This window comes from Papaver somniferum, chromosome 1, assembly GCF_003573695.1.
Source record: "Papaver somniferum cultivar HN1 chromosome 1, ASM357369v1, whole genome shotgun sequence".
Taxonomy (NCBI): Eukaryota; Viridiplantae; Streptophyta; class Magnoliopsida; order Ranunculales; family Papaveraceae; genus Papaver; species Papaver somniferum.
The window spans coordinates 156408944-156435600 of record NC_039358.1 but is presented as its reverse complement, the minus strand read 5'-3'; positions in this window follow the sequence as shown (position 1 = coordinate 156435600).

Below are 26657 nucleotides of genomic sequence, written 5' to 3'. Positions count from 1 at the left end.
TATACAACCTTCACTTTGTAGGTTCGCAAACTCAAGGAAATTGGTTTCACGTACTCAAATGCCTACAGGAGCATAAACCTTCCTAGGTTCGCGAACTCAAATGCTCTAAAATCTCATAAGTTTCTTGTGTACTAGATTCACCGACTCACCCATATAGGTTCATGAACTCGAATAACAATATAGCTCAGATAAGTTTTTCTTCCTAGGTTCGCAAATTCAAAATACAAAAGTTCTGATAAATTTTTTTATATAATAGGTTCGCGAACTCAATGATTTTATTTTCCTTGTATTTTGATTTCTACGAGAATATAGATTTATAAATTTAGTTTTTGGGTTTGTGAACTCAAGTTATTGAAAATCATTAGTAGTAAATTACTAAATCAAAACCTTACAACTCAAGAATGAATTTGCAACCCGTTCGATTTTTATTAACAGTTGTGTTTTTTCTCTTAAGCTTAGTTTCGATTTCTAGACAAGCATGTGCTTAGAAGTAGAACATCACTAAACTTAACTAGAAACAAGCTAATATGTGTGTTCGAGGGTAAAAACTGGTTCTGTTGTTTCTGGTAAAGTTGGGTGTATTAATGAGAAACGAATTCTAACCCTAAACAACGTACTGCGCGGGAGTACTTTCAGATTCGAGAGATCAATCTGTAAGAATCTGGCCTAAACCAAGAATGGCCGTTCCAGACTAAATCCGGTCACAAAGTGAAGGAAATGGGGTTGATCTTAGGGAGGGAAACGAAGAAGGTGTTTGAGATCAGAATATTGAATTATGAAGATTTGGATATTTATGACTTGTATTAGAATGTGGAACTGGCTTCCGTAATGTAAGCTATCAGGTCTGGGTGTTTTCTGGGAACTGTGTTAACAACAGTTGTTCGAAATAGGTGGAAAACCTATTTATTCAAGTCATTTGAGCGCAAACCTGATCTCGTAGGAAGTGGAGGAGGTTAAGTAGTGGCGTAGTGGGGTCGTGTAAGAAGTGGTGATCATCACGTGGTCACATCTTCGTCCACTACTCTCATCATTGTCAACCTTCCGTCCTTTCCTAGCACGTTCTCATAATGGGCGCGTTGCACGTCGCACGCTGTAAACCGCCAGACCAATACCCCAGTAAGTGTCCCCCAGTTTGTGACATGTTTGATGTCTCGAGAAAGTGGTTCAAGTCGTAATACTTGCCACAAATAATAACATATGGTGATATTAGGTAAAATAACTAAGTTATTTATAGAGTCGATATTCATAAAATATCATATGTGTTCGATGCATGTAAAGCATCGCTTTTAAGAAAGCAGCTCAAAATAGTCGATGTGTATGATGCATCGTTGTTTTAGAGCTCGATTGAATAAGTCGCGGATTGGGCGTCTTAAAAGAGGTAGCATGGTCGGCCATCCTTGGGTGATCGTTTGAAGGCCGCATGGACGAGCCATCACTTGGTCGATCGCTCCCTGTGAAGAAGAGGTGGCCGGAGATCACCATGCTATTTTGTTGGTTTGCTGGAAATAAATCTACATCATCCAACAAGGCTAGCAAAGTTGGATGAACGAGATGATTTTCGGAAGTTACATATTGTTGTTGATGCAATTTAGGGTTTAAAGGCCGTGCGGCCAACCCATCTTTGGGCGTGCGTTTCGAGGCATCGATCCCTAGTTTGAACAGGCCGGTCGGCCATGTGTAAAGGTGGATCATTGGTGATCACACTGACATCTTCGAGACTGCCCGAAATTAGATATATACCGCTCGTTTAGGTCGGCGAAAATGGGTGGTTGTGATCCATTTGCGACAGTAGTGTGTTGCCGTAAACCCCAATTAGGGTTTTGAGACAGCCACATCCACCTTAGTTCCATCAAGCGGTTTGGCGTGCCATTAACTTCCCTTGTGCCGGTGGTGGACCCATGTGCACCCCCTTGATCATATGAAATGCGATCTAACACGTCTAATTAGGCTAGCTAAGTTGGACAGACATGATCGATTTGCGACAGTTGTAAACTGCTGCGACCCAAATTAGGGTTTTGAACACAGCGTGTTTGCTCAAGTTTGGGAAAACGGTTGAGCACCTTATAGGCTTGCCACAGGCGAGTCGATTGACAAAGGGGAAAGTTGGTCCGCCAATGAACATGCCATCACTTTCTTAATCGTTTGTAGGAAGATCCAATCCGTCCAACTAGGATGGCGAAGTTGGACGGTCGTGATATTTCTGAGACCGTTTTCGACGGCCTAGCTCGTTTGAGCTCTTCTTCAACAACACGATCACCCATGTTTGGGGTTGGCGTTTGGTGGCACTGGAGTGTATTAAATGGAGTTCGACCGGTTAAGGCATTAGTGGACCCACCGGAGGTCAATATGATGATTGCCTGGTTCTCTCAGGAGTTGTCTAAGATTACTGAAACACGTGGCAAAATTGTGTGGCCGTGATCGTTTCCGAGACTGATATTGACAGTCTAGGTTTTCCTTAAGGAATTTAAGCGTGATCGAGCTAACTTAAAAGCGCGTCGATACGAGATTCTCTTTGTCAGAGAGCGATGCAGCCTATGTTAGTACTTCCATGCAGGTCTCAATACTGACACTTCAGGAGACTCATGCTACTCTGCTGAGAGTGAACATTTAATCGTCATGTCATGTCAATAATGAGAGTTCGGCTGGGAACATAGCATATGTAAATACTAGGCAAGTCATGCATTAATTAATAATGCTGGAAGAAAATAGAATTCACAGACAGAATATTCGGGATTGCTACGCACTATTCTGAGTGAGTTTCATATATATATATATTGAATTGCTCAATCGAGCGAAGAGGTTTTTTGCACTTATCACTTCTTAAATGGCTTTACCCCTTGCAAGGTAGCAACGCATTAAATACATGTTTTACAATTTTAGCCTTGAACTAAAAACCACCATCAACATTAAGTCCCCTGCTCATTATGCCATTGCGGGGTGAGCATTAGATGGTGACGTACATAATGAAAAAAGACGAGATAAAGGAAGTTTACCAAAAGGAGCTTGATCGACCACCATTAACCCACCCGTGCAACAATACCGGGCGTGGATATGGAGCGTTGGTGGGCCCAGCTGTCCTTTCTTGCGTCCGAGCTAAAGGAGGAATCCTTCTTCCTCATGGATTCTGCAAAGGCACTTGTATAAAAGGGCATCTGTAAGAGCATTGCTCGGTCGAACTCACATGCATTGCTATCTCAAGCATGTTTGTCAAGTTTAGGTGTCAAAACTATATGTCTTGATTTCTAAACTACTTATAGCTAAGTCTCGGTTTAGGACAGATTAGTGTAGTTGAGCTCCAGACTCCATGGCGATTATCTTACGAAGACGAAGAACTACTCGAGGAACTAGTGGAACTTCATCTGACTAAAAGGTATGTGGAGACTTGAACTTATCTATCACTCAAAAGTATATCTCTCTATCTCCTACTCTTGAGACAAAGTCGTATAAGTATGATAGTTTTCATACATACACATTTGTTATTTCGAGCCGAATTTACTCGCCTATCTTTTTCTCGAAATACGTGTTGGTAAGCTTTCGCTTTAACCACTTTTCATCTTTATCCGTGACGAAAGTCATGATGACGTTTCAATCTAGAAAATAGCTTTGATGACGATAGTCGTGAATAACGATTGTTATAACATTATAGAAGAATGTTTCAATGATTGAAATGTAGAGTTGAGATTATGTAACCAACTATGGATATAAGAATATATAGTGTGTTCGCACATTAGTATATAAATCCATGTGCCGGAAACTAATTGTGTGCACTTGTGCATGCGACTTTGGTAAAGGAGACAGGTTGGGTACGCGTACCCGTATGCGTACTGGTGGAAGTTTTCTGACCGAAAACTTCAGCTGGAGTTTGTAGTTTACAAACTGGAAAACCAATCACCTCAGTTACGCGTACTCACGGAAGTTTTCGAACCGAAAATTTCTGCTGAGTTTCCAAACTCAAATCCGGTAGTTAAGGTACGGATACCCGTACGCGTACCCAAGTTGGTTATTTCTCAAATCGGAAGCTCATGAACTTAAAATAATAAATCAATAAGGAATGCAATATTTGCAAACCATGGCTATATTGTTCATCAATTGATTCAAGTGAATCAAACCGATTTTGTTTCAACTGTATCTATGAATAAAGACCTAAGCAATTGAACAACTCTATCAACTAGTTCTTATGAGTCATTTGAACTAGTTATGAGAAAGATGAATATGGTTGATACGAAAGTACTCATATGGTTAACCTCGGTTAACTATTTGTGAACCAACCAAGTGTACACGTTTAGGTACGGTTACTCAAACCTAAATGAAACACTTTCATTTGTGTATGATAAGCCAAGTTTCGATCTAACGGTTAAAAGATAATAGCTTGGAGAAATCAGGTTTTTCATCTAACGGTGAATATTGAATGCTTTGTTACCAAGGTAACTTGGATTGCAAACCCTGATTTGAAAGCTATATAAAGGAGACATCTAGCAATTGGAAAAATTAATCCCCACACCTCCTGTGTGATACTAGTTAGTTTGCTAGAGTCGATTCTCCTTTAACCTTAGGTTTCTTCCCGAGACCCTATAGGTTAACGACTGAAAGACTTTATTGGGATTGTGAAGCCAGACGAAACTACTTCTCCTGTAGTTGAGCGATCTGATCTTGCCATTTTTTATCGTACGAGTTCAATTGAATAATTGACTTGAGATTATATCTTCGATAAAGCAAGATAAAAATAAATCACAAACATCTTCGTCTCATCGTTTGTGATTCCGTAACATCTTGTTTCGCTACCATACAATTAAGATTATTGTGAGGTGATTGATAATACTAGGCTATTCTTCGAGAGTATAAGTCCGGATTATCAATTAGTTCCTGTTCATCTTGATTTATCAAAAAGACGGAACAAAACTCATAGGTTTATCTGTGGGAGACAGATTTATCTATTATCATAGACTTTTCTGTGTGATACAAATTTGTTTGTTAAAGTCTTCGACTTTGGGTCGTAGGAACTCTTGGTTGTGGGTGAGATCAACTAAGGGAATCAAGTGCGTAGTATCCTGCTGGGATCAGAGACGTAAGGAGCGCAACTGTACCTTAAATCAGTGTGAGATTGATTAGGGTTCAACTACAGTCCAGACCGAAGTTAGTTTGTAGTAGGCTAGTGTCTGTAGCGACTTAATATAGTGCGGTGTTCAATCTGGACTAGGACCGGGGTTTTTCTACATTTGAGGTTTCCTCGTTAACAAAATTTCTGGCATCTGTGTTATTTCTATTCCGCATTATATTTTTTTATATAATTGAAATATCACAGGTTGTGCATTAGGATCAATCAATTAGAATATCCAACCTTTGGTTGTTGATTTACATTGATTGACACTTGGATATTGGTCATTGGTACCATCCAAGTTTATCTCTCTAGTATTTGATAAAGACTCGAAGATTTCCATTTGCTTGAGTAGAGATCAAATCGAGAGATGGAGATATTAACTCCTTGATATACTTTTTATTAAGATTGAGTCTGACTGTCTAGTTGATTCTCTTAAAAGTATATTAGAGTTAGTCCATACAGATTGCTAATCGAAATATTGGGTGAGGTTGTTGTACTCCCGCTTTTCTAGCATCGACCCTTATACTTCTCTTTTTTTTTTATTCGCTCGTTTGGCTTCTCCCGTTGTTGTTAGTTTTGCCGCCGCTGTAAACTTCCTTGCCATCGCGTGTTGCCAATAGCAAGGTACGTGCTCCCTTCTTTTCTCCGTTTTTTTTTGTGTGTGTGGATGTAAACCCTAATTTCAGGTGTAGCTTCCTTGAACTTGAAAATATCATCTCATTGTGAATAAAACCTCGTCGTTTGCAATATTACAATGAATTCCACTAGTAAAATCAATAGCGGAGTAGTTAACGTTGCTAAAATCACCAGTATAACGAGCAAAGAACCTTAGTTAGTTTGCATGTAAAATTATCTTTTAGGTTTAGGCAGTGAGCGTAATACCCAAGGTAAACCCGTATGTGGTTCGAATTGGCCGTGGCCATACATCCCGCGGCTGATACATGGCTTTCGTGCGTCCTTCTCCATTTATTTTTTTTGAATGGGTGAAGACCTCATGGGACCCGGCTGTACATACTCGTCCCGAGGCCAAGAGGATGTTCAATGTAAGAGGACGAACGAGCATGTAACGGCTTTACTTGATCCGGCTGTGGGCGTACGTCCCGCGGTTAATATTTTTTTTCGTCTGCGCACTTCTTCGTCCATTAGCTTCAACCGGTAGTGTCTATATTTGAATTTTAACAACGAATTGTGTGCATGATTCTCCTTTTAGCCTGAAGGAGTGATTCTTTTCTGTTGTGCTTCATTGTAGTTATTTGAAAGTGAACTAAGAAGTTCTTGTTAAGATGTCATCCGGGAATATTTCTGCCGCTAAACTGGGACGTGTCAGCGACTCCAAAGATATGCCGAATATGGATGATGATATCTTTACCGTGCCTTATCCGAATGTTAGAACTCATCCTGGTTATAAGATAAGTAGATAACCTTGCTTACAGGCTCAGAGAATAAAGAGGTCGCTCTGTCAGCTTCTCCAGCACGCGTGATGAGGTTCTACCTCCAAAGGAAGGAATATCCATCTTCTCCCATTGACTTCAAGGTTTGTCATGCTCCGCTACGCTCTTATGAAGGATGGATGAGGCACATGTTGGGAAATGAGCGTATCAGAAATAACTTGACTAGAGTACAGATCGTTAAGGCTGTCATAGCGTCTGCAACTCTTAATATTAGAAAAGACGCTGCAGGTTTGATCACTTTTATTTCCCGATGGTGCCTTTCCACACACACGGCTCTATGCAGATGGGGAGCGATTGATAGACGCATTTATGTGTCTATTTTCATCTCTTTTTTGTATTTTGTTAGTACCCATTTTTGCTTATTGTGGTGTTTTTATGTTTGTTTAGGTGTTTTTGGAGAAATACCCCTTGTGTAGAAAGAGTTGCTCAATAAGTAATGTTTTACACCCCGGAGAAATGCACTGAAAGGCACCCCATAAATGCACCGGAAACGTCCCAAGAAATGTACCGGAGGATCCCAGAAAAATTACTATTTCCACCCAAATTACTAATCGCACCCCAGCACTCTGGATAAGGGGCACCTTCTTCTCAAATTCAAATAAACTTTTTGGCGGGAAAATTGGTTCATCAACTGGCAGATTTTAAATCGACAAAATGAAGGTGTTGTGTTGCAATTCAATGGCTCAAACTTGGTAGGAAGATGTGATATAGCTTAAGGAACACATTTTGGGCATCGGATTTGATCGGAATTGACTGGAAATCCTTGTTTGAGTCACGAGATCAAAACAGAGCAACGTGTCCTGTAACACGAGTTTGATTGTGTGTTTTCCATGCATGGAGTGTTTTGGAGGAGTTCGATGACTTTTGAGGCGTGGGGAAGGTTAACTAGAGCGTGCAGGATCAAAGTTTACGTGTGTAGAAGCCAAAAATGGAAATTATTGTTAAATATGGGCAGTGAGCAATGACGAGATTAATGGGAGATTATACGGTGTTATGGTCGGATATTTTTGTTCTAAAACACTATAAATACAAGGCTAAAGAGTTGAGAAGAGTTGGAGAGTCTGGGGGATAGTTTAGGAGTCGAAAAAAATCAAAAAGAAGAACACGCAGTGAAGAGTTTTCTGCTGGTGTAAACTGAAGAACGCGAATAACAGACGCGTAGAAGCAGTCGTGTTACCCAAGCGTCTGCGACGCTAAAGCGAGGGACGTATTCAACCAGGAAACGGCACTTCCCTTTTGTCGCTGTTCTAACAGCTGTTTGTAACGTTTTTATGCGTTGCAAACAGTGTTGTAAACCATTTTTTCTCCATTTTCTCTTGATTGTAAACAACTTTTGAGTATCAATGAATCATTTTGAGAGGTTTTTCATCATGAGTAGCTAAATCCAATCCCAGGGGTGACGGAGGAAGCCGTTCTTCCAAAAGTTATGTGGTAAAATTTATTTAAATTTATTTATGCAACTCTTTTATGATTAATTGCACCGAATAAATATGGAGTAAATGATTTTTATTAATCAATTGTGTTTTCTCTTGATGGAGTATGCTTAGTAAATTGCTTTTGATACTTCATGCTCGCGATTAACAATGGATGTTTTCAAAATCTAATTTAGGCAATGATTAGAATCACAATTCCCTTTGATTGGAGTTATATTGTCTAGAATTGCATGATAATAATTGTTATTGAATCACATAAATTTTGGTGGATGGTGGAATCCTGATCCCCAGTAAAAAATTCTCTCCCATATTTTGTTAATATTGTGCATATAATTTTATTTATTTAAATCTAAAAAAAAAGTTACCTTCACAAGTTCGAGGTTGAACGATACCCCTTACCACTACAAATACAACCCAAAAAAAATATTAAATCATTTTGGCGCCGCCGACGCGGATTTGTGCTTAGGTAGAATTTTTAGGTTTATTTTCTTTTTTTTTTATTATTTGTTCCTTTTTACTTTGTCTTTTTGTCTTTGATTTACAGGTTCGAAGTGGAGCACTAAGGACTTGGAGAGGAAAAAGCTTAAAGCGAAAAGAGCGAAAGAGGAATTTTTTTTTTTGTTTTATATATAGAAAAGAGAGAAAAAAAAGAGAGATTTTTATATATTTTTTTAGGTTTTTTTTTTTCTTTTGCACTTTACTTTATTTGGACTTTGGACTGGACTCTTGGACTTTATTATTTTTTTTAACCCTACGGAAGGGTATTATATAAACTGTGTGCAGGGAAGGACGACGATTACTATATCGTCTCGGCCCCTCGGGTTCGCACACGGCATAGGAGTCGTGGCCCGAGTCGACGACAACGGTTCATCGCCCGTCTGGTACGGGAGGTAAGTCCAATCGAAACACCCGCGAATCTCCTGCAAGCGGTTACTGTCTCCTTAAGGTGATAATTGTTTGAGGACGAACCGGACTGTCTTTATTTTCCTAGTAAAGGGCAAGGCCTGGCCTAAACAAGATAAGGGTTCGGATTTCATCACCGTTCCCTTCTTGCCCGCCTTAGGAAAACAAAACCTAACGCGAACCCAAGCTTAAAATTTGGAATAGAAGAGACCGATAGGGTAACGAGCTTAATAGGAAACTCGTTCGAAAAATATTGGTTGCTCTTTAAGCACACTCCAAAGTTCATGATGGTTTCTGTGAGTTGAATGCGTGACTGCGCCGCCTTGTGATAGCGGTGAGGCCTTGGGTATCAAAGCTCCACTGAGCTTCCCTCGCCTCAATTCAACTTACTTTGACTCGGATTGATTCCAGAGGGGTTTGCTCAAATTGCAACGAATTCCCTTTCGAAAGATAGAAGCTGGTCTAGAAACAATCTAAGTGGAGCCATCATGCTTTTTGTTTGCTAGAAATCTTTAGGTTTGCTTTGGTGGAGTCGAGTCGGCCTTGTTTGTGATTGTATAGAATCCCTCTGTAGTTTATATTTCTTGGTGATGAATCCTTTTGAGGAGACGCCACCTGCGATGACGTTGCGAGAATATATGTCTAGAAATTCTCGTTATCAAGAGACGTCTTCGGAAATGACTCTTGGTGAATATATGCGTGGGCAGCGATATATGGATACTCCAACTTTTATTGAGGAATCACCTCTAACGATCTATGAGAAATATTATAAACATAGACCATGTAGTTTGGAACAAAGATTGAGAATTCTTGAATTTCAAAAATTGTATCATGATGATGAGGATAGTGATGATGAAGAATCTGAAATATGTGGGAATAGTGATCAGGAATTTGTTACCCCAGTTGAGCCTTATAATGATTATATTATTTCTGGTTCAGATCCTAATAATTTTAAAAATTATTCACCTATTCAAAAGGACGAGGATTTGACTAGAGATACCCCCGTTTCAGACGATGTAGTATATCCTGTTTACGAAACCGATGATGGTTTAGAGGAACCAGTTTATCTTGAGATCGAGTCAAACGATTTAGAAACAATAGTCTTAGATGAACTCGTAGAGATTAGCGAGGATGAACCTGACTTAGAAAAATCAATTGCCGACCTAGAAATTAGGGAGGTTATGACCAGTCTATCTAGAGACGCCGAAAACTCTAAGTTTGGGGGTGAGTATCATTCTCCATGTGCTTTAACTCTTAGTAAGGTCCCTCACTTGGGACTTGACATCAATGCCTCAACCATCTTACAAGATTATCTTCATAATCGTTTTCCAGAACCTAATGATATCCAACAAGAGTCTCAAATGTTAGAAACCCATCCTCTGGTTGATGTGGTTAACCCATGCAATAATACCAAGATTGATTTTGTTTTCCCACCAAATAGTTTTCTTCCAATTGTGGGAACGTATAGATTTCAAATGTGTCACTTATTAAGTTGTGAGACTAAACCTAAATGCCTTAGAAAATTAGAATCGACACATTTGCTTAAGAATGACCACAATTCTCACTGTGGTCAACTTTGTAAGTCATATCTGACTGACTTAGAGGATCCGCAATTATTTAGGTTATTACTTCGTGATTCTAAGTTCGTATTTGAGTTTTTACAGACTCTAAGACCTAGTGATTCGGATCCCATCTATGAAGAAACGCAGCCAATGAAAATATTCTATTTAGACCCTTTCATAGAACCTGAACCTGAACCACAATTAGATATAAATATCTTAATCAGGAAACTAGATAAGGGCATGTTATTCTTGTTCACTTTCTTGGGTTATTGTAGTTTCCTTTGGTCAGATCTTTTTTGTTTTGAAGACCCACAGTTATTTCGACTGTTACTTTATGGTTCGAGTTGACTAATCCTTTCCTAAGTCTAGCTGAAGACTTTAAACTTAGCACTTCTTGGGAGGTAACCCAATCTCATGCAAAACGGTAATATCTTTCCTTAACTCTTTCGCTTCAAATGGTAACAGTTTCTCCTTGTTCATGCTTTTAGTTTCATCTTTAGAACATTGAGGACAATGTTAGATTTAAGTTTGGGGGTATGGGAGAAACTTTTTAGTTGCAATAAATAAACTCCAGAGCCTAGAAATTTATGCGTATTTAGGATAGCACTAACCAATCTAAGTGGATGGAAACATTTTTGTTTTAGGAGTTGAGGAACCAATCTGACTAGATGGAAACATCTATAGAGTCTATTCATAAAAGCACAAAGCTCAGGTGTTAGAAATAACATGATAGTTTCGCCATATCTTGTCGAGTCCTTTTCACTTTCTATTTTTAGTTTTCTTTTGTTTCAAGTGATTTGGTGGGGCACACGATTCAAGTTGTTACCTTTGCTAGGGTGAAATAGAGTGACTGAGTTACCTTTTCCAAAAAAAAAAAAGACCGGACCAGTTAGACCAATCGGAATAAGTATTAACACTTGGATAGCAATATGCGTGTGTTCTCCCTGTTTCCGTCGCCTAAGCAAGCGTGGAATGCAGGACCCGTGGGAACTATCGTGTAATCTGCTGACAAGAAGCATGCGCTTGGATCAAAAAGATCTATTCATGCCGTTAAGTTAAAAAAAAAAGAGTGAATGGTTATGTGTAGTCAACTGCTGGTTCCCTTGTATTTGCCAGTTTGTTGATCTAGATTTAAGTTATTGACCACTGGTTCCCTTGTATATGCCAGTGTGTTAATATTAGTCAGACCGGTATCTCAGTCATTTAGGTTAGGTTCACCTTGGCAGAGGCCTTCAGACAGAAATGGGAAACACTGTTCACTTTTCAACCATCTACATTTTTCTTTTTCCATCTTCTTAATCTTTTCATGTGATTAGTCTGACTCCGAGTATGATGTCCATCGTGAAACTATCTTAGTAGAGCTCTGTCACTTATATGAATTTTAGTATGCTTGAGTGCAAACTCGTATACAACAATTGGAATTTCGCGTCAGGGTACTTCCTCCTGTAATTAATAAGTATGCCAACCAAGGAGGTTCTTTAGTGCTTTCCAAGATTTTTCGTAAATAGCTAGGGTCTGGAGTATTGGTTTTTGTGGGTACACCTCTGATAAACCCACCCGAGATTAACTCGGTCACTTTTCAAGAATAAATTTTGCTCGAGGACTAGCAAATAATAAGTTTGGGGGTATTTGATAGACGCATTTATGTGTCTATTTTCATCTCTTTTGTGTATTTTGTTAGTACCCATTTTTGCTTATTGTGGTGTTTTTATGTTTGTTTAGGTGTTTTTGGAGAAATACCCCTTGTGTAGAAAGAGTTGCTCAATAAGTAATGTTTTACACCCCGGAGAAATGTACTGAAAGGCACCCCAGAAATGCACCAACGTCCCAAGAAATGTACCGGAGGATCCCAGAAAAATTACTATTTCCACCCAAATTACTATTCGCACCCCAGCACTCTGGATAAGGGGCACCTTCTTCTCAAATTCAAATAAACTTTTTGGCGGGAAAATTGGTTCATCAACTGGCAGATTTTAAATCGACAAAATGAAGGTGTTGTGTTGCAATTCAATGGCTCAAACTTGGTAGGAAGATGTGATATAGCTTAAGGAACACATTTTGGGCATCGGATTTGATCGGAATTGGCTGGAAATCCTTGTTTGAGTCACGAGCTCAAAACAGAGCAACGTGTCCTGTAACACGAGTTTGATTGTGTGTTTGCCATGCATGGAGTGTTTTGTAGGAGTTCGATGACCTTGGAGGCGTGGGGAAGGTTAACTAGAGCGTGCAGGATCAAAGTTTACGTGTGTAGAAGCCAAAAATGGAAATTATTGTTAAATATGGGCAGTGAGCAATGACGGGATTAATGGGAGATTATACGGTGTTATGGTCGGATATTTTTGTTCTAAAACACTATAAATACAAGTCTAAATAGTTGAGAAGAGTTGGAGAGTCTGTGGGATAGTTTAGGAGTCGAAAAAAATCAAAAAGAAGAACACGCAGTGAAGAGTTTTCTGCTGGTGTAAACTGAAGAACGCGAAGAACAGACGCGTAGAAGCAGTCGTTTTACCCAAGCGTCTGCGACGCTCAAGAGAGGGACGTATTCAACCAGGAAACGGCACTTCCCTTTTGTCGCTGTTCTGACAGCTGTTTGTAACGTTTTTATGCGTTGCAAAAAGTGTTGTAAACCATTTTTTCTCCATTTTCTCTTGATTGTAAACAACTTTTGAGTATCAATGAATCATTTTGAAAGGTTTTTCATCATGAGTAGCTAAATCCAATCCCAGGGGTGACGGAGGAAGCCGTTCTTCCAAAAGTTATGTGGTAAAATTTATTTAAATTTATTTATGCAACTCTTTTATGATTAATTGCACCGAATAAATATGGAGTAAATGATTTTTATTAATCAATTGTGTTTTCTCTTGATGGAGTATGCTTAGTAAATTGCTTTTGATACTTCATGCTCGCGATTAACAATGGATGTTTTCAAAATCTAATTTAGGCAATGATTAGAATCTCAATTCCCTTTGATTGGAGTTATATTGTCTAGAATTGCATGATAAGAATTGTTATTGAATCACATAAATTTTGGTGGATGGTGGAATCCTGACCCCCAGTAAAAATTCTCTCCCATATTTTGTTAATATTGTGAATATAATTTTATTTATTTAAATCTAGAAAAAAGTTACCTTCACAAGTTCGAAAAGAACCCAGTTTTCACCACTATCTACAACAACATTTGAAAATACATCAGCGATGACCATTACTTTGGAAAGTGTAGTTGTGTTTCCGAGTCTTCCAATTGCGGGGAGTTTTGATTATAAACTATCCGATGAAGAACATGTGATGTTCACTACTATAGTTCAGAAAGCAGAAGGATATAACCAACATGAAAATGCCGAGAAATGCTTTTATACTTGGTGGGTATCTGAGTCGTTTCCTACAAAACCAAAACCGGTCCATGTGCTAGATGATGAACTCAGTGTCGTCGCCTTTCTGTCCTTGTGGCTTTCTAGAGATATCTTCGATGATGGCTCAGGCAGGAAGACTATAAGACAGAAGCTCGTAATGTTTTCCATCAATTTGGCAAAAGGCGTAGTACTCCCTCTAGGCAGCTTCTTCCTCGGGTCGTTGTACTCTCATCTGGATTCCTTGGTAGCAGACATGTATGTTTCCAACGGTTAGATGAAGGTGGAGTCATACATTCACATCGCCTTTGTCCAAGCCTGCTTATGGGAACACTTCAAAGGTTATGCTCCTGCTCCCGCAACTTTGTTTTCCAGTTTGTATGGAGGTTCAAGAATACTTTGTTGGCAAAACAGGCGTCCAAAAACTGGGTTGAAGCTTATCAAATTTTTTTGACAACATGCATGCTATAGATTTCCGTCTGTGGGGACTGGTTCATTCTTCTGTGGTTCATCCGAAGACTTTTGCCGTTGCTCCTGACACTGTGTTGCACACCGATGGAAAGGATATGATCTATGGAGAGATCATATTCCTGCGAAGTTGTACACCGGGATATATTCCATCTTCCTTTGATGAATCTCTTGATGCAGTTCCTTATAACATTGACAGAGCCGCTCGTCACATGGGATTTGATCAAGGAATCCTGTTTTATCGTCCAACGATGCCTTCAGCATATCTCGTGCCGTCTGTTCTCGATACTAGTGTCTTTGCAACAAAGCATAGCTTTCCATTCCCGCTCCTCGGAAGAAAACCAATGGAGACTAATAGGTATAAGGATTTCTGGAGAGAAGAGCTGATAGCTTTTCAAAAGTTCTCAGATGAAGTTGTAATAGTTCCTCGCGACATGCCCACCCCCGAAATTTTGAAGGAGCATAAACTGTTGAAGCCGCTTCCGGGCAAGCGAACCAGGGCTGATGCTTCAGATGACTGCAGTCCCCAGGATGCAAGAGCGAGGTCTAAGAAGCAGGCAAATGGATCGGTGGTCTTCAATTCTTCTCATATGCAGGTACTTTAAGCTTTTCCTCTTTTAATCCACCGATTTTGTTCATCTTTGAAAAATCCTCGCTAAATGTGCTTCTTATTTTAAAATCAGGGTCTCAGGAAAGAAAATTCTTTTACGAGGATGGCACGTAGTCTCAACGCAGCTTTAGATAAATCCGGTGATACTGAACCTCTTGAAGGTACTAATGAGGATGACGAAAACTCGATCAGCGACGAAGGAAGCGTCTCCAAGTGTAGGAGGGAGCCTGATCGTTCCAGCGAGCCGGGAGATGAGATCGTGGCAGAAACCAACCTGGAGGGTGAAGGGAACGATGATGCAGGAAACACTGGAGATGCTACATCCATGATCGCAGAGGTGCTTCCCATTAAAGAGCCTCTTGTGACTGACAAAGCATTAGTAGTGTATTTCTGCGCTGGAGTCACTTTTGACCCTCCCTTTGACGCCCCTTTCATAAATCATGTGCTGGTTGGAGGATTCAGTGTGCCGGCTATGTATGAGTAGTTATACACCAAGATATGGAAGAAGTATGGCCACATCGCCACTTTCAAGAAGCTTAAGAGTCGCTTTGCATTGGTCAAACGTGTCGAAGAATCTTTATCCTCCATTCGTGACATGAGCATTGTGACCGGGTGCACTGTTTCTAAAGAGGTAGTTTCAAACTCGGAGTTCCACTGAGATGTGTTCATGAAGTATGAGTTTAATTCCTCTTGGTTCTGTGAAGGGTTTTCTGAAATCCAGAAGCTGCAAGGCGAAACGAATGAAGTTCCCTCCATGGACTGCATTGCTCGGCAAGAGGAAGAGATCAAGAGATTTTCTAGAGAGTTGAAGCTGAAGCAGGTCATTCTCCAGAACATGAAAGATGCTCTTTCCCAGAAGAACGAGTTGTTGCTGAAAGACTTCTCTTGAATACTTTGTGTCTTCTTTATCCTTTTTAGGTGTTGTGAGAAATTCCTTTCGCAATTTGATTTTCTGGTTTTGAACTAGTAGGTGATTGAATTTTTTTGAACTGGTTTATTTTGAGATAATTTTGTGAATGCCTTTCTGAAAGAGATTGCATTTTAAAAAAGCCACATTCTGGTTTTGGGTATAAATAATGCGATCATTCTAATGATATTATACATGTCATGTAAAATTGCAAACGTCGCATCAAAAAGGGAAACCCGAAAAGGAAAACATGGTATTTAAAACGATTTGCATCATCGGATCTCTTCCTCAGTGTGGGATGTCAAGTCCCCACTAGGCTCCAAAACTATCTTTCGTGCAAAATTTGTTTAATGAAACTTACTTGTTCTTCGAGATTCCACTTGAACGAGATCGGATCCTCCCGGGTGATCACTTTGAGGAAATTTCATACGTTAACATTCAGGGAAAGGAAGTAACTCTTATGAGTTAATTTTTTTTTTTGGACGATGCGCTTTAGGGCATTGCATTCAATGGTAGGGTGATGAATGAATCTGTGGTAATCACAATATCTCGGATCTATCATCTCTTGATAAGTTGGCTGTCGCCACACAGGAGGCAGTTGAACTTCTCCATCTCGCACCCAGACTTCTAGTAACTCCAAGACTTTCCTTATCGAGAACGGGAAGTGAGGGTACCTTAAGTCTGGTTTTTCTTGCGTTAGTGGATGTTGTCGTGAGATCTCTTGTGGGCTTCGATATGAAGCTCGTTTCGAGGATGGAGTTGAGGCGTGAGCGTATGTCAACGTGTACGCGGATCGTTTAGCTTGGCGGTTTTGCTGAAATGCAGCTTCTCTCGAGAGCCTTGCATTGGAGACAATATCACTATGAGGTGATTGAACTGAGCATCCCCAACCTCTGTATTCATGGGACCCTTGGTTAATTTCCCCTTCTTCAGGCGGTTCTGCTTGGTGAAGCCTGAGCAGTCGTTGCGGGTTGAACAGCTTTCTGAACTTCAGCAAGGGTTTTGAGATACAAATCTTCTAACAAGGCCTCATAATACGCCGACTCCTTACCCCTATCCAATTGGTGTTGTGGTATTCCTGACGAGTCCTTTCCCCTGCAAAATTGTTTCAGCTCTTCGTCGTTGGCTGGATTCTACAGTCCGTCTCCTTTTTGCTCGTGTCTGATGTGGCCACGCGTTCTATCTGCATCTTGGCTGGCAAAGGCACGGATTTTAGATAAAGATTCAACATTATTTGTGTCATCTTCAACATTTATGGTATTATCCGAGTAAATGTTTGTCGAATTTTCCCGTAATCGGATCGCCATGTTATTTAGGAGACAAAATGTCTCGCTCTGTCTTCTAGTGATATCAGCTTGATTTACAAGGACATCCTCTAGCATTCTATCCACGCCTTCCATGGTGATTGGGCTTCGATTGTTCATGACTTTCGGAGAATCTGATCGGCGAGGATACATCATGAAGTGAAAATTGGGATCGGTGATTAAAATGGAATAAGGTTGATGACTGGGTTTAGACCTAAGATCTACCCGCTCCAAATTGAGGAATATTGAAATGAAGATCGAGATCAATTTCGTAACCGAGAGATTAATCTCCCACTGTGGTCGCCAGTTGTTTGAGGGTAAAAAATAGTTCAGTTGTTTCTCATCGTTGTCAACCGTCCGTCCTTTCTTAGCATGTTGTCATAATGGGCGCGTTGCATGCCGCACGCTGTAAACCGCCAGACCAATACCCCAGTAAGTGTCCCCCAGTTTGTGACATGTTTGATGTCTCGGGAAAGTGGATCAAGTCGTAATACTTTCCGCAAAGAATAACATATGGTGCTATTAGGTAAAATAACTAAGTTATTTATAGAGTCGATATTCATAAAATATCGTATGTGTTCGATGCATGTAAAGCATCGCTTTTGAGCAAGCAGCTCAAAAAAATCGATGTGTATGATGCATCGTTGTTTTAGAGCTCGATTGAATAAGTCGCAGATTGGGCGTCTTAAAAGAGGTATCATGGTCGGCCATCCTTGGGTGATCGTTTGAAGGCCGCATGGACGAGCCATCACTTGGTCGATCGCTCCCTGTGAAAGAGAGGTGGCCGGAGATCATCATGCTACTTTGTTGGTTTGCTGGAAATAAATCTACATCATCCAAAAAGGCTAGCAAAGTTGGATGAACGAGATGATTTGTGGCAGTTACATATTGTTGTTTATGCAATTTAGGGTTTAAAGGCCGTGCGGCCAACCCATCTTTGGGCGTGCGTTTCGAGGCATCGAGCCCTAGTTTGAACAGGCCGGTCGGCCATGTGTAAAGGTGGATCATTGGTGATCACACTGACATCTTTGGGACCGCCCGAAATTAGATATATACCGCTCGTTTAGGTCGGCGAAAATGGGTGGTTGTGATCCATTTGCGACAGTAGTGCGTTGCCGTAAACCCCAATTAGGGTTTTGAGACAGCCACATCCACCTTAGTTCCATCAAGCGGTATGGTGTGCCATTAACTTCCCTTGGGCAAGTCGATCGAGTGGGGATAAAATTGGGCCGGTGGTGGACCCATGTGCACACCTTGATCATCTAAAACGCGATTTAAGCCGTCTAATTAGTCTAGCTAAGTTGGACGGACATGATCGATTTGCGACAGTTGTAAACTGCCGCGACCCAAATTAGGGTTTTGAACACAACGTGTTTTCTCAAGTTTGGGCAAACGGTTGAGCACCTTATAGGATTTCCATAGGCGAATCGATTGACCAAGGGGAAAGCTGGGCCGCCAATGAACATGCCGGCACTTTCTTAATCGTTTGTAGGAAGATCCAAGCCGTCCAACAAGGCTGGCGAAGTTGGACAGTCGTGATATTTCTGAGACCGTTTTGGACGGCCTAGCTCGTTTGAGCTCTTCTTCAACAGCACGATCACCCATGTTTAGGGTTGGTGTTTGGTGGTGCCGGAGTGTATTAAATGGAGTTCGACCGGTTAAGGCATTAGTGGGCCCACCGACGGTCAATATGATGATTGCCTAGTTCTCTCAGGAGTGGCCTAGGCTTGCTGAAACACGCAGCCAAATTTTGTGGCCGTGATCGTTTCTGAGACTGATATTAACAGTCTAGGTTTTCCTTAAGGAATTTAAGCGTGATCGAGCTAACTTAAAAGCGCGTCGATATGAAATTCTCTTTGTCAGAGAGTGATGCAGCCTATGTGAGTACTTCCATGCAGGTCTCAATACTGACACTTCGGGAGACTCATGCTACTCTGCTGAGAGTGAACATTTAATCGTCATGTCATGTTAATAATGAGAGTTCGCATGGGAACATAGCATATGTAAATACTAGACAAGTCATGCATTAATTAATAATGCTGGCAGAAAATAGAATTCACAGAATATTCAGGATTGCTACGCACTATTCTGTGTGAATTTCATATATATATATATTGAATTGCTCAATCGAGCAAAGAGGTTTTTTGGACTCATCACTTCTTAAATGACTTTACCCCTTGCAAGGTAGCAGCGCATTAAATACGGGTTTTACAATTTTAGCCTTGAATTAAAAACCACCATCAACAATGTGATATGATCTTTGAATACGATGATCTACAAGTCCTGGACTTTTATTATAATAAATAGACAGATAGAAAGAAATCCGTTAAAAGGAAAGACCGGTGTCTGTTCCTTACTTCGATAAAGTTATTCGAATTGATGTTTTCATGTGATCTTTGATTCTTTAATTTCTTGAGTAACTTAGAAAATCCTAAAAATCTACTATCTAATCTATTCCAAACCGAAGCTAACTTTGGTATGCTAAATCAAGAATTTGTTTTGGCATCTAAAATATGAAAACATAGTTGATATACCAAGGTATATCGGTTCAGCCGAGCATTCGATCTAATACGACTGATTTATCTTAATGTTCATTCCAATCAGGGGTTATCATCGGTGCATATGTTTACATCCCGCATTCAGTGTATTACGCGAAAAGCCAAAGGTTGGACAAGATAAATTAGATTACCAAGAATTTTTACTGGGGCATGATAGCTTTGTTACAAAACTTTATCCCATGGGATGGGATAATTTGACCAAACCCGAAACTTGGAGAGGGCTTGACATCAGACAAAAGGCAAACCATAATAAAACCGTACTAATGAAAAGACCATGGGTCATCCATGACCAACCGAATTCCATTTGAGCAAGCTTATGGAAAAACCCGAAAAAGTTAGTTTTCCTTGTTTCTACCGTCGAACAACATATCCTCCACAAAATTATAATGGGATGACAATGCATGTCGACGCAAATTAGACTCCTCAACTTCTTACTCTAGACACAAACCAATGCTAACCTTGCCAAAAAAGTGCTGAGAATCTTGATCCAGTTATCCTCACATGGATCCAGGAGAATTTGACCCACCTTTGTCCTTTAACAACATCCTATATTATGAACATCCACATATCGAGTTGATCAACCATATGAAATCATTTGAGCAAACAAAATAATCTGGAAAATAAGCCACCCATTTAGGATACAAATGCCCGATACGAGACATTTTCCAAACACAACCAAATCTCCTACCACCTATCATTTTTCTTTGGACATTACCATGTCCACCAATAATACATATTTTCTTGTGGAAACACTAATTGAAGGCTTACTCACCCTCACCATCCTACACTGAATCCGTCATTCTGAGACCAATATCTGCAAAAATTACAATGCAGCTCCAGATAACGCAATACACATTCTGCTAAAATGCCAAATATTCATTGTAGCTTGGCATCTCCCCCTCAAAGAATTATAGACTAACCCAAAACTTTCCCACTCTAGAATCCATCCACTCAACCATTCAACCACAAACCCCCGACTCATACAGACAACATTCCCTACTTACATTGCCACATTAATTTGTTTTCTCTTTTGGTAATTGTAGCTCACTGGGATTGAGCTTATCTACCGAAGAAAACCACAAAAATTGACAAAGATTGTGAAGATCGCACTGCAGTCAAAACAAGTATTTACCTAGGACGGAAAGGTACTACCCCCACACCTTCTAGACATTCCGCAGATCCTAAATCCATACTCTAATGGGTGCGGTACAACAAATAATATCAACCGAGTATGTACTCCCGAGGTCGCAATGGATTAAAATTAAGTAGAAATTGACGTTTAATTTCTTTTTTGTTGGGCTTTAGACTCTTTAGTCCAGCTCTCTCAAGCCTGGTTCTAGGAGATCCAAATTTACCAAATTTAATACGAGTTGGTCCTTTTATAAACGATTCGGTCCAAAACTGTTTTTTTTTCATGGCAAAAATACCCATCAACTAAAACAAACCCTCGATTGATCCTAAAAAGCATGTTTCTTCATTTTTAATTCGTGGAAACTGCTCCTCGAACGAAGAAAAAAAAAATCAGAAAACCCAATCTAATCGTTCCAATGAAAATTCAATCTTCTACCTAAATATGATTATCAAACAAACACTCGATTGATCTTGAAAATCCAAAATCGTCGTCATCAGTTTCTTTTCTTGAAGATTAACTTGAAATTGAGAGGAAATCGATGAATTTCAGCAAACTATTTTGAAGATTTCATCATCAAAAGCGATTTTAAAGATAAGTAATCATATAAATTGATCGCCAATCGATTTTAGAATTTTTTTTACGGGTTGAAAAATCTATTTACTCTGATTTCAGTTAGAGTTTTTATTCGCCTAATGATAAGAAATCAGATGATGTCTAAACCTTTTTTTGCTAAATTAATTTTGTTTAAAACGATGATGTCTCTTTTTGATTTAGTATCTGACATGACTGCAATTAATTTCAATTTATTGTTGTAGGGAGAATGTGTGTAACCTAAAATGATGATATCTCTTTTTGAAGAATCAGAAAAATGGTATACGAATTGATTGAGCAGAAAAGTAAAACCATCTTTATTATTTAAGCTTGGATTACATAATGATTTGGTGAATTAAGTTGAAGCATGCACTTGATTTTTTTCTTTTTCTTTTTTTGCATCTATTTGTGGTAAAGAAGCTATTTAGAATTTATGTCTAGTGGTTTTGACCATGCTTTTAGTGACGACCTCTTTATAGTGCATTACTTAGAATAGGTGAGTAGTGTATATTTCTTAGAAAAATGGATTTTATAGATTGCATGTGGCCGGGAAATGCATACTTCCATATGATCAAACTTGTAATTTTAACAAATCTTGGAAATGTTTTAGTACTTTGGTTAATGTGGTTTTGTGCTTTGTGGTGCAAGTTTTGGTTATCTGGTCTTTGTTAAATGTGGATGGGAGCTAAGGATGGGAGCGATTAAGAATTTCTAAAGGTTAGACCTCCTATTAATAACAGTGCGAGATTTGAACATTTGGTCTTATGACTTTTTAAGTATCTATTTGCTTTTACAATTTCTTCTATTAGCATATATGATGAAACAAATAACCTTTGTTCATCAAATAGATCATGGATTCTTTTTAGTTGTTGGCAGTTTTTTCACCATGGATGTTTTTATTATACAATTATTTTGCTTTAGACTTCCCATATAAGTAAAATTAGTGAGTCTCTGCAGCAAATATTTTCCTTCCATGAGGGTAAGTAGACTATGTTCACATCTGCTGTAATGAGGGTAAGTAGACTACGGTTTAGTACTCCAAGTTCTGATTTTCTGTTGCGCAGTTGCTGATATGTGAGTTGTTTCACACCTTTGCAGTCTGATGTCAATTTAAAGACCGAGCTAAAGTCGTATGTTGAGGAGGGTTGCGTGAAACTTGGTCCAATGGAACTAGGTAAGGTGTTGGAATCAACTCTGATGATGCTTTTCTTAATTTTCGCATTTGAAATGTATTGATTGAGGTGATGGACAAAGAATACGAAAACTTTGATGATATGGACTTCTACTAGTGTTGATTTTCTTAATGTGTACATAATTATACACATGTTTATTTTTAATGTGTACATAGTTGTACACCTGTTGGTCGTTAATGTGCAAATAGTTGTACACATGTGGACCGTTAATGTGCACATAATTGTACACCTGTTGGTTGTTACTGAGTTAATGTGCACTTCTCGAGTAAACAAATTATCTATGACAATAGTTACACTGCCCATAGTTAACCATTTTTTTTGCCTCTGTTATCACATTGGGCGGTCTTCAAGTCACTGACACTAACTACAGAAGAACATAAATGTTATGACATATTTTTCATATAAATTATCTTGTCTCAAAAACTTGAGAATGATGAAATGACGTAAACAAGATGAAGTTAATATGATCCCTCTTTTCATATAAATTCCCTTAGCTCAAAAACTTGAGAATGATGAAATGACGTAAACAAGATGAAGTTGATATGATCCCTGGCTGCTAGCTTTTTTAAGGTAGGCTACAGAAAACAAAGAAAATGTAATAGAAACGATGGTTTCATCTATTTGGTGATGTCCCATTGCAAGAATTTGAGCTACTATATCCTTCCATATGAAAATATAGTTTCTTTTTTACAATTGTTTTCTCCTTTTCTCTGCAGTTACAAGAAGAAATTAAACTATACAAATCTTTAATGATGGTCACAGCTGGTGCAAATCAGGTGTATACCTTTAACTTCTCATTGTCATTTTATATTTGTTTTTTGCTTTAGAGATTTTGCAGTGTTGTACTTCACTAGTTACATGATAGCGTCACAAACTACTCCAAATTTTAAACACTAATTTTGTATACTCATAAACATATTTTATACTAGCTTCAATTTCTTAAGACACTTGTTGAGTTTAAATATTCACCAATCTTTCTGGGCTGCAGTGCTAGCTATATCTCTAAGTTCAGTTCCATGAAATTTTGTTAATAAGCACATAGTGAGTATGCAGTTGCAGTCATAGGCTTCTTAGCAGAATTGCTAGGGTATGCAACATATAACCAATTTAAACTTTCCTATTTGGCATCATAGATATCTTTTTCTCCATCTCCTCTGCTCTGCTCAGGAGCTACACTTACTGTCATAAGTCAGAAGTCGCACTGAAGCCATAAAACACACATTCATAGGTAAGAGCAAGACACACTTCGAGTGATAAGGTGACATAATTTTGCATTTCCAAGGATTCCGTAATTTAAGCACCATAAAGAACTGTGAATTTAAGCACCATAAAGAACTTTAGGGATTACATAGTTGTAAACATGTCATGTTATTTAGGTGTATATAGTTGTCCACATGTTGATTATTTAGGTGTACATAGTTCTACACTTGCAGAACTATATTTTATGCGTACAAACCAAAAATTAGGGAAATCACTAATGTGTAAAGGTGTTGGATTTTCTATAGATGTGTACATAGTTGTACACCATTGTGCTATCTCGATAATATATGCATGTTTTAGGTATATATGATGGATTTTTGTAAGTGTGTACATAGTTGTACTTCATTGTATTATTTTATGGTCTTTTTTTGGGGTATGTATGTTGGATTTGTTGGGTTTTGTAGGTGTGTACATAGTTGTACACCATCGTACAATCTCAATAATATATGTGACTTGTTTTGTGGGTATGGGTGTTGGATTTTTTAGATTTTTTTATAAGTGTGTGCATAGTTGTACAACACTGTGATATCTCAATAATATATGCATGTTTTGTGGGTATAGATGTGGATTTTGGTAAGTGTGTACATAATTGTACACCATTATGCTCTCTCGTGATTTTATGGCCTTTTCTGTGGGTACGTATGTTGTATTTTTGTAGGTGTGTAAACCATCATATACCATTGTACAATCTGAATAATATATATGACCTGTTTTTTGGGTATGGATGTTGAATTAGTTGGATTTTTTAGGTGTTTTGGATATGGATGTTGAATTCGTTGGATTTTTTAGGTGTATACATACTTGTACACTAATGTGCTATCTCAATAATATATGATCTATTTTGTGTGTATGGATGTTAGATTTTTGTAGGTATGTATAACATTGTGCTCTCTCAAAAATATAAATAAAAACTAATTCTTTATGAACCCTAAGTTGTTATTTTTCGATATCATGAGATGATTTTAATAGCATGCTTGCTATGTGTTTAGGGAATTTTCGAGGAAGCTTATGAAAGTGGAGAAGAACAATGGATATGTTTTGGATTTTAATGAGGTATCAAAGTCTTTCTTACTTGATAATTTAGTTGATTTGTATCTTTATTTGACTTTATTTTTTGCTATGACTATTATGGTTTAGATTAGATTAGGTTTTTCTGGACTTTAGTTTGTTTTCTCCCTTTAGGATCAATAATAGCCATTGAATCTGATTCCAGTAAGCTCTTTATTTTTTGTTATGACTAATATGGTTCAACTAAGCACTCTATTAGGACTACTGAGTGCCTCGAGTAGTAAGATTATTAGACTTTGGTGGGCTAGCAATGTCTGCAAAAGGTTTATTTTGGGACAAAACACCTTTGTTATTTGTGGAAGCTTATTTTACTTTTTTTTCACATGATATCTAGCAAAATCATATGAACATTATTATATTGTACTAGTTGTTGGTGATCGTTAATGTCCACACGGTGATACACATGTGTACTTTTAATGTGCACAGAGTTGTACATATGTTGATAGTTAATGTCCTCGGTACGCATGTTTTGGGTACACAACATATGCATAGTTGTTCACATATTGATTGTTACTGTGCACATTATTGTTTATCTTCAGGGACTCATAAGCTCAAAATGGTAGAGCGCCCAATCCTATCATAAGGATTGCGGAGGTTGATGGTTCAAATCCATTTGAGTTTCCATGCCATGTTTATTTAATATGGATAGTGTTGGCGGTGCTTCGGTGGACGATTCAAGTTGTATGTGGTGTACAAACTGATGCACCTTATCTTATCTTTGGATTTTCTAGATTTTTGTAGATGATACATGTTTGTACACCGGTGTAAACTATGATTTTTAAAAATTAAGAATTATATAGTAATATGGGTACTCTTTTTGTAGCTCTCGAAAAGAGCTTTCCGAATATATAAAATTTGCGAATTTTGGACAAACGGTTCAAAAGATAAATTGTTTTTTAATTATTTTATATTATTTAAAATTGATGACATCATCATGAGTCACTTTGGACTAAACTGTAAATATTTAGACTAAACTGTAAACAGAAGGTTATATGTGTATTTTTCATATTTTTGGACTAAATTGTACCTAGTTAACTCGGGATGGACTAATCCGTACTTTTTAACGCGTTTTTGGACTAAACCGTTTTTTTCCCTAAAATTAATGTATATAGGACGACTACGTTGGGGACTTATAATAAGTGGTTTTATATGCATAGAATCCACGACTACAACACAAAATTTAGGAATCACTATTCTTTTGATGGAAGAGACATAGCCCACACTCATGGAAGCCAGAACAATGAGAAACCGTTAAATTGTAATTGGCGACTTAATGGGTGGAACTAGGGTTGTCAATATACTTCCGAAATCCTAGATACATTTCCGAATATCCGACATCTTATAGGATTTAATCCGAATTTTTGGATTTTGGATTTCGGAACCGGATAAGTTATCAGAATTTACCTCTTAACCCTATCGCAAATGGATGAGGCTGATTCTGTTTGGTTTATATCCGACTTCCGATAAGCCTAGGGGTGTACTATAATTTCCTATCCCTAGGTATTATCTGTCGAGAGAACTGATGTGATTTTTAATTTGTTGTCGTAGTAATTAAGATTCGAACTCTAAGACTTGTGAAGAGTAAATTTAAAGGTTTAATGACAATAATAAAAGAGAGAGTTACTGGGACTAGGATTCCACCGCATTCATATCATATGGCTCAATTATTTATTCACAACAATTATCGCTCAATAAATAAATAAAACATCGACTCTTGTTTTGCCAAAGTAGATCCTCAAAACATTAGTCGTAAATCATAAGCATGGGAAATC